Below are 10,159 nucleotides of genomic sequence, written 5' to 3' on the forward strand. Positions count from 1 at the left end.
GCTGCAGGGGAACTTCTGCTCAGACATCGCCTTCCTCGGGATCTTCGCTCCGACATTGCTCTGATCGTATCCTCTCCAGCTCAGCTCTTTCTGCCTTGCTCTCCCTCTCTCAGGTCTTGCATCAGTTCTTTCATATGTTAATCACAGAGGCGCATCTCTTGTCTCTCTAATGGCCCGGCTTTGGCCATCTGAGCCATTCAATGACTTTGCTCTGTCTTCGACTTAAAAGGAAGGAAAACAGTGAGCTTCCTGGTACAGCCAGCCAGTGAAACTCCTCCAGCATCCAGAAAGGTGGTGAAACAAAGCAAACGGCTGGTAATGTGGTACAAGATCAACTACGTGGCAATGCTATTGTTAAAAATTACTCGTTAAATTGACTGAGTAATATTCAGGGTTTTATTGATTCATAGCAAGTAGAAAGCGAGCAAAAGCAGCGCTGGGTGACAGGGGAGTCTGCGCTCCACCACTGCCACACGCTTAAGACAAATCACTAGTCTTTTATACTCTTCTTCTTCCGTATTCTTGCACTTCTGCTTTCCTTTAGTGTTGTACTCTGCATTTTCTTCCTCCTGGTAATCCCATATATGGTATGGTTTATATATAACATTTTGCTTAATACATACTTATTGGCGGCAAAGCATACATTGTGCAACGCTTATAACAGTTTGCTTAGTATATATTTAACAGCGGCAAAGCATACATTGTGCAAAGCTTGACAGTTTCGCATGGGTGTTTCTCTGTTAGTACTTCCCTTTTTCTAACCACAGTATAGGTTGCTTACAAAACTTTTAGTTTATTGATAGTTTAATACACATTATCTGTTTCTAACAATTCCCCCCTTTTTCTTTTTATCCTATGTTATTAAACTATCTCGTCTGCTTCTACAAATCTTTCACAAGCTTCACATCTCCTATCACATCCACAAGGTTGTTTACAATTACATTCGAGATATACATCTTTATAAGTACCACAGGTACAATATGCTTCTGGTACTTTTTGTGGCACTTGTTGATATTCAGTTCTAGAAGTCAAAATCATTAATTTCGTAATATCAAATCTTTCTTTTACAAATTGTAACACATATTTTATAATACATGGTCCAAATATTAATCCTAATAAAACTAGTATCAATGGTCCAGCCAGAGCAGACAAAAGAGTAGTTAGCCATGGTTTTGCACTAAACCAATTTTCATACCATGTTGTACCGGTCTCTAGATCTTTTTTACGTTGGTCTAGTCTTTTTCGAAGTTCTGCCATTGAATCTTGGACTACTCCAGTATAATCTATGAATGTGCAACATTCTTCTTGGAGGGCTACACACAATCCTCCTTCCTTGAGGAATAACAGATCTAAACCTCTTCTATTTTGTAAGGCCACTTCAGAAAGAGACTTGACCGAGGTTGACAATTGATTAATTGATTGTTCTATTCTAATTAGATCTTCATTTACTGCTATTTGTAATGCCTGCATTTGTTCACTCTTAATAATTGAGGCTATACCCGTTCCAGCTCCCACACCTCCTGCAATTAGCAAAGTAGCTAAGGAAATTGCAGTAATTGGCTCTCTTTTTTTTTGTCTACTGAGGCCTTTCTCAAAATGATGCATAACATCTTCCATTGAATGGTACATTAAACGTGGAATGATTATTACCTGAACACAAAATTGAGATACATTAACACGTTGTCACCCCAATATCTGAGCACACCCATTTTGCTCCTGTAGCCGGTATTGCCCACTTGTAGGTTTCTGTAAAGTCATTCCCTGGGTGTCCTGCTTGTCCTCACTCCAAGGACATTCTGAGGGATTGGTTCCGTTTGACCATTTAATTTTATCTGATTGTCCTACTGCTTCATAGTAAGGTGGTCTAACATTAAAACATAACCAGCATTCTTTAGTTAAATTTGGCTTGGTGTTGTTCAATGCTAAATAAGACGCTTGCATTATTTCCCACAAGGGGTCTTGAAAGTTTTTATATGGCGTTATCGCTATTTCTGACCTATTTTGTGGATCAGTGTGGTTTCTTAATTCCATAATGGTTGATGAGGGTTTCCATGTACACTGTTAAAGTATAACGTCAATATGGCTAGGGTAAGTCCAAAAGAGCGGAGGCCTGGCCAATTATTTGCTACATTACCACTCCTTTCGGGGCGCTTGGTGTGATCCCATCTTAAATTCTGTTCTCCACATTTTTGTACTCCTCTGTCTCGCCCGTCGACTCGGTTGCTTCGAGCCACGGGGATTATCATCTTCTCGACAGCAGGTGTATTCTTCAGGAGAATATTCGGGGATCGTACCATTCCCTTCAAAAATATCACAAAAGAAGTGGATACTTTTCCTTTTAAAAATGGCCATAAATCCCCACTACTTTTGACACCCTTTCTATAAACATATATGATTGGTTCTTATACATGGAAACAAATTCCTCTTCCACATTTAACAATTTTCCACAAATAATATACAATTAACGATATCACTAATGCTATTATGATTCCTAAAATACACTATACATAAAAAGGTAAGTTCTCAAACCAAGTCCAAATCATTCGGAGCTTATCGCTTTAGTATCAGTTTGGTTTCTCCTGGAGGGCTGATGACCTTCCACTGAGGTGTGGACACAGGTCCTTTTATTCGGCTTGCATGAGTCCAACCACGCTCCATTGTTCTTACAGCAGTTTCTGTGGTAAGCAAAACAAGAAAAGGTCCTTCCCATTTAGGTTTCAAAGTCTCTTCTTTCCATACCCGGATTAGGATCCAATCCCCAGGTTTTATATTATGTATTTTCAAGTCCAATGGAGGTCTTTGTACTATCAACCCTCTCTTCCATAATTCTTCCCTATGTTTTGACAATTGTGAAATATATACTTCTAAGGTTTGGTCTTGTACCAAAACATTTTCTTGTGGTTTTTCAATATTATAGGGCATACCATATACCATTTCATACGCAGAAATTCCCAAATCAGATCTAGGTCTAGTTCTCAAAATTAATAATGCCATAGGTAAGCATCTTAACCAAGATAATTTCGTTTCAATCATCAATTTGGTTAACACTGTTTTAATTTCCCCATTCAGTCTCTCGACTCTCCCTGAGCTCTGTGGATGCCATGGCGTATGGTAGTCCCATCTTATTCCTAAACATTCCGATAATTTTTTTATAATTTTTAAGGTAAAATGTGGCCCGCGATCGGAGTCTATAACTTCAATCACACCATATCGAGGTATTATGTGTTCGAGCAGCACTTTTGTTACCTGGTTGGCAGTAGCTCTTCCCGTGGGAAAGGCCTCTACATAATGAGTTAAATGATCTACTATTACCAAAAGATATCTGTACCTCCCTACCTTGGGAAGTTCAGTAAAGTCAATTTGTATGTTTGAAAAAGGCCTGATTGCTGGGGGTCGCCCTCCCAGTTGTCTTTGCCTACTTCTGTTTCGATTTACTTTTTGACACGTTTCACAAGCTTGTGTTATTGTCTTTGCCACGTTGTATACCCCAATGCAAGAGTATAATTGTTTGAAATGATCAACTAAAGCTTGAGTTCCCCAATGAGTTTTTTGATGTATTTTTATCATTATTTTTCTGGCCATTCCTTGGGGTAAAACTTCTCTGCCATCAGGTAACACTTGTTTCCTATTCTGTTCTTTGGTTCCCATAAGACACAATTTCTCTTTTTCCTTTTTACTAAAGCTAAAGTTTTTTTCATTTAAAGCGTCTGGGGTCTCTTTTACCATTAAAAGGGTGGTAGAATTACCAGCAACTCTTCTGGCTTCTTCATTAGCTACATTATTTCCTCTGATTCTGTAGTTCGTGCCTCTTTGATCTTTAACATGAACTACTGCTATTTCAAGTGGACCTCGTAAAGACTTCAAAACTCTTCTTACAAGTTCTTCATGAACTAAACCTTTTCCTTGTGAATTTATAAAACCTCGTTCTTCCCAAATTTTTCCAAATGTATGTACTATCCCATATGCATATTTTGAATCGGTGTATATTGTGCCTATTTTTCCTTTTAATAACTCTAAAGCTCTCCAAAGAGCATATAACTCACATGCCTGGGCTGACCAGCTAGCATTTAAAGGTCCTGAATTCATAACTTTGAATTCTCCATTTTCCAATTTAACAATAGCATACCCAGAAAGCCGTTTCCCTTCTACTATTCTAGATGACCCATCTACAAACAAGATATCCCCTTTTTCCAATTCTTCTTCTTCTAAATCGGGCCTTATTTTACTTTGGCATTCTATTGTTTGTAAGCAATCATGTAGTGTTTCCATGTTATTCTCTCCCTGATATAAAAATTCAGCCGGGTTAGTTGCCCCTACAGTCCTAAGTAACAATTTAGGCGATTCAATTAAAATTCCCTCATATTTTAATAATCGACTATCTGTAAGCCATTTTTCTGCCTTTTGCTGCAATACCCCTCTAATATTATGAGGTGCATATAAAACTATTTCCCCATGGAAAGTGATGCGGTTTGCTTCTTCCAATAATGATGCTGCTGCTACAATAATTTGTATGCATGTTGGCCATCCTCTGCTTACAGGGTCTAATAATTTCGATAAATATGCCACTGGCTTCCTTTTCCCTGCCCATTCCTGGGTCAAAACTCCAAAGGCTGTTCCTCCGTCCGTATTTACAAATAATTGAAAAGGTCTTTTCACATCTGGTAAACTAAGGACTGGTGCTTGACTCAAATCCTTCTTTAAATTCTCAAAGTTCTTTCTATCCTGTAAAGTCCATTTCGGCACATTGTTTTTGGTTAATTGTTCATATAAAAATTTTACTTTTGCACTATAATTCTCTATCCATTGCCTGCAATAGCCAAACAAACCTAAAACCTGCCTTATTTGTCTTTTACTTCTAGGCATTGTCAATTCCAATATTCCTTTAATTCGCTCTGGGTCTATTATTTTTTGTCCTTTAATTAAATAATGGCCTAAATATTTAACTCTTCCTTCTACAAATTGAAGTTTTTCTTCTGACACTCGTAACCCTTTTAATGCTAAAAAGTTAAGCAATTTTATGCTTTCTTCTCTAACTTTTTCCTCTTCACTTTAATCTCTAATTGTAATTCTACTATCAGATCCTGTCCAAGTAAATTAAAATCTGCTTCGGGAACCAACAAGAGTTCACCCACTCCAAATTTGTTTTCTGATTCAAATACTACATCTTTAATTTTATTTACCTTAAAAGGTTCTCCTTTTGCTCCAATAACTTGAACTTTTTCATCAGAAAGTTTGCATCCTTCCGGTAGGTTCCTAATTGTTGATCGTTCTGCCCCTGTGTCTACTAAAAAGGTGAACTCTTGTCTTAGGGGACCTATCTTTAATTTTATCAAGGGCTCTTGGTGACTCCGATCCCCTATAATATAGAGCCCCTGACTATCCTATTCTGCCTTTATCAGTTCCTCATCTCAAATTCGCTCTCGGCAGTTCCTCTTAATATGTCCCTTCTTGCCACAGTAAAAACAACTTCCCTGTTCTTTTCGTTCTACATTCTCTGGCCGCCCTTTTTTATCCCTTAATCCCCCTGGACGTCCTCTCCTATCTTCTCTAACTGCCACAACCATCATCTTTACCTGCCGTTTAGTACTCTCTTCCTCTCTCCTTACATATACTTTCTGAGCTTCTCTCAACAGCTCATCCAAACCTCTATCCTGCCAATCTTCCAATTTTTCAAGCTTTTTTTTTTTTCTAATATCCTCCCAAGATTTAGCCACAAAATGAGTTTTTAATACAGCCTGTCCCAAAGGGCTGTGTGGGTCTGCTCCAGAATACAGCTGCAGAGCTTTCCTCAACCTTTCTAACCATTCGGTGGGACTTTCATCTTTTTTCTGTCTTTCGTTAAAGGCTTTGCTAATGTTCTGTTCACGGGGTACTGCTTCCCGAATGCCTTGGATGACTATAGTTCTTAAATCCCCCATATGGACTCTGTGTTCCGGATTTTGATTGTCCTAATTTGGGTTCTGGAGAGGCCATTTGATGTCGGCTTGTGGCCCTTGGGCATGTCGGGCATCCCATAGTCTCATTCCTGCCCGTCTAATCATGTCTCTTTCTTCAGCGGTAAACAGCTGACTTAATATAGAGCTCATCTCTGTCCATGTATATAAGCTGGGTCCCAAAAACTGATCTAACCTTTCGGCTACACCCAATGGGTCATCTAATAAATTCCCCATTTCAGTCCTCTTAAATTCCCTTAAATCTCCCAAATTTAGGGGAACAGATACATATCCTATTCCAGGTTGGGGTCCTCCCATAGGAACCTCCCTTAGGGGATACACTTGAGCCTGATCTCTTTGACTCCTGGTTTTCCTCCTAGCTGGAGGGGTTATATGATCTGCAATATTAGGCGCATCTGGCACTACTGGAGGTGGTGGTGGTACTGGTGCCGGTGCCGGAGGAACATATGGGGGTAGATTTAATAAAAGTTCCTCCTCTTTTTCTTCTCTCTCCTTCTTTTCTTTTAAAGAAAATAAGAAGGTCTGAGGCTTTTCTACCCAAATTGCTGCATATGCACTCTCCTCTGGATTAAATGGATTCTTACCATTCACCCAGGAATTCAATTGTTGTTTTACCCAATTTTCATCCGACCCATAAACAGGCCAGGTAACTCCTTTCTTTATTTTCTTCCCTCCCCATTTCTTAGTACAATATTCTATCATCTTTTCTTTAGTTTTCCCTGCTGTTCCAGGAAAATACCTCCAATTATCTAACATGAATGAAAGAGGGGTATCCTTGGGGACCTTCCCCATGGGGTTCAAAAGCTTGCTTCCTTCTGCCCCCATCTTCTGGAATATCGTCACACACACTCACTCTCGCTCCCCTCGTTCCTAGCCCAGTCCCTCGCGGGAGTTGGGAAACGTAGTACTAAAGGGTCCACACTCACTTGGTTCAGTATGTCGAACCTCTCAGTCGTTATATTCCAGGAATCCCGACCCCGCCCGAACGGAACACCTTTTTATACTTACGCAATCCTGCGTCTTCGTCCGGACTTTAGTGCACCAAAGATTAAGGGATCGTTTCCGGTCTCAATTGCTCGCTTTCTAGAATTTAGGTTCGTCGAAGTGGGCGAAAGTGGTCCACTGACCCCGGGGGCCGAGAAACACTCGGGGCGCCTCCCCAGGGGATGGTAGAGCACTAATTTCCCATCCGAGTCACGGCACCAATTTGTTAAAAATTACTCGTTAAATTGACTGAGTAATATTCAGGGTTTTATTGATTCATAGCAAGTAGAAAGCGAGCAAAAGCAGCGCTGGGTGACAGGGGAGTCTGCGCTCCACCACTGCCACACGCTTAAGACAAATCACTAGTCTTTTATACTCTTCTTCTTCCGTATTCTTGCACTTCTGCTTTCCTTTAGTGTTGTACTCTGCATTTTCTTCCTCCTGGTAATCCCATATATGGTATGGTTTATATATAACATTTTGCTTAATACATACTTATTGGCGGCAAAGCATACATTGTGCAACGCTTATAACAGTTTGCTTAGTATATATTTAACAGCGGCAAAGCATACATTGTGCAAAGCTTGACAGTTTCGCATGGGTGTTTCTCTGTTAGTATTTCCCTTTTTCTAACCACAGTATAGGTTGCTTACAAAACTTTTAGTTTATTGATAGTTTAATACACATTATCTGTTTCTAACAGCTATGATATCGCTGTTTAGTTTGCTTTTACATGCAATACTATACTGAGCCCTGGAGACCTGTTCAGAGAAAGTATAGAAGTGAAACGAACTGGTAACCAGACAGAAAAAGCTTGGAAAAGGGGCGGAAAATACTGGATATCTTTATCAAACAGAAGAGGGAAATAGTAAGGGACATGACAGACAAGAGTATAACAATAGGTGCACTAGAGAAGGCATACTGGATGCTCCTAATTACTTTATTTCATGGAGGTGAGTCATTAAATTGAAAAATTGCACATAAAAACCTTGGAAATTGTTTTTGTGTGATACATAGTTCCAGGTTTGTGGAACTCCTTGCTGTTGGAAATTAATGTGTCCAAAAAACAGAATGGAGCCAAAATAAAGCATTAGACATGAACACAGATAATGGAATACCCTTAACTTCATTAGATGGACAATAAATCCCCATGTTTCATTGCAGAGGCCAGTTTCTATGAGATGAGTGGCAGAGAAAGTTTCATCAAAGTACGCATGCTTTTATAAATTTATGTTGCAGAGGTGTTTTTATTGTGTCCTCTGGAAGTCTCTTACTAGTAAAGATGTGACCATAGCACCAGTTCAAGGTCCTGCTCATGTTTCAAGTCAGAGGCCCAAGTGTGACAGTCTCCAGAGCCCGCTGGTTAAGCCCATGCAGTCCATTTGCCCCATGGTGACACTTAAGGAGAATGGTTGCTTTTTCTTCCTCTCTCTCCCCCTCTGGATTTTCTCCTCCCTTGATAAACAGGAGACTCTGCACACACCAGCTGTGTCTCCCTTGTCATGATGATGAATAGCTATAGGAGCAATCCCTTTGGCAACTCCAAGCTCATCCCTCTACCATTAACAAGGTAGTTATGCATCACCTAGGACATGACTGGTGGGCAGAGCAAAGCAGGATTTGGCCTGGGTAATGTAACATTTATGCCACAGGCTTGTGCAGCCCCCATGGGGACTACTGTAGGGGAGCATGGTGCCCTTTCTGTTATGCTGAGGCTGTCAAGAATCCACTCAAGCGATGTAGTCAAGTTTATTGGAAAATCAGTGGAGGAAATCAGCTCATGGGTCGTCTTTAGAGGCAGATGAGCTTCATTCCCCTTCTCCCTCTTCCACTGTTGGAAATGGAAACTGGCAGCAGTGGTGGCTGGGGAAAAGGTCCATTTCCCAGTTCTGCTGGTGACTTGCAAGCAAGCCTGTCCTCATGTCCTCCCCTTGGGCTCCTTGTCTGTGGAGCAGAGATATTTACTCACTGTAGAGCACAGTTGCCCTAGCAAAAAAAGCTGTCAAGCCACAGTGCTCATGCCTCCAATTCTGGGTGAGCAGGCAGGTGGCAGCTGGCCAGCAAACTTGCAGAGACTATTTGAAGTGGCCCAGGCCAGTAACCTGACTGGCTGCAGGCTGAAATCCTCACAGCTCTCTGCTGGAGATGAGAGGAGCTCCACTGCTATAAAAGCCAGCACCAATGTTTAGCACAGTGTCTCCAAAACCTCCAGGACTTTTTCTGGGAATAGCTGCAGGGGCAGACCTGCCAGGTGCCCTGAAAAGCCATGGAGGGTGCAGCAGCTTGTGCTGGGGTCCACATCCATGGCTGGGGTCCAACATCCCAGCCCTGAGCCGGGGAGGGATGTCTCTGGCCAAAGGCAAAGGCCACAGCACTCCCCTCCTCCTGCATAAGCATAGCATTGCTGCTTGGACCAAGTCACTCCTGGTGTCCCCCTCAGCACCAAGGGGGCAAGTGGGGCTACCGGGGGGCTCACCTCATCCCAGGGGCCAAGGCGAGTAGCAAGTGGGCACATAGTGCACCGTGCCTGGCCTGACCAGGGTTATTACAGAGTGGTGGGTGGTTATTATTCCATCACCTGCATGGCTCCAGCTTGTTGGCTCATTAGGAGGTAGATATATTAGTAACTGTCAAACAATTGGAGAGATAACTTGTTGGGTGAATGGATGAAAACACATTAACTCCCACAAAAGGGGGAGAGGTGGTGATTAGCTGGTGAGATGACAATATGAAATGTCAGAGGCACAGACAGTAAGCACAACTGTTCATTATTATATTAGCAGCTTTAATTTTCTGCCTTTAAACACCAGTTTCCTGTCAGATCAATTAGATTGTGTGTGTGTGTTTAATTTAGATCAATATACTGCTGCGTCTGGAGTTTTTCTCACACATCCTCTGTGAGGCAAGAAGCAGACCAGCCAGCAGGAGCATCTTTTCTTACTATCCTTGAGGTGAAAGGCAGTTTGTGAAGAGGGTATTTAGGTGATGCATGTCCTCAAGTTAGGTGAGCATAACCTGCAGTGATTTGTGAAATTCCCACAGAGTGGCATGGGGAAGAGGTGAAAGCACAGGAAGGTCTTGAAGAGGAAGCCAGAATAAACAGCATATTGCAATATTTTTGTGATTTATCTTAGAGACTGCAGAAAATAAGGGGAGAGGGGGAGGGAGACAAAGTCTCATGCCAGGAGTGCCTGAAGGCCTCATTCTGATCACGGTGGCAA

The 10,159-nt window shown here is 41.4% G+C and overlaps 1 long non-coding RNA gene across 1 annotated transcript; it reads right to left on the reverse strand.

Moving 5' to 3' along the window:
- Window positions 1-382: 382 nt before the first annotated feature.
- On the reverse strand, window positions 383-7,543 carry LOC127383059 (uncharacterized). The gene is made up of 2 exons (XR_007889104.1): window positions 6,963-7,543; window positions 383-2,675 (listed from the first exon to the last, which is right to left on the reverse strand). It is a non-coding gene; the product is annotated as an uncharacterized LOC127383059 (long non-coding RNA).
- Between the last annotated feature and the right edge of the window lie 2,616 nt (window positions 7,544-10,159).

This window comes from Apus apus, chromosome 3, assembly GCF_020740795.1.
Source record: "Apus apus isolate bApuApu2 chromosome 3, bApuApu2.pri.cur, whole genome shotgun sequence".
In the NCBI taxonomy this organism is placed as follows: Eukaryota; Metazoa; Chordata; class Aves; order Apodiformes; family Apodidae; genus Apus; species Apus apus.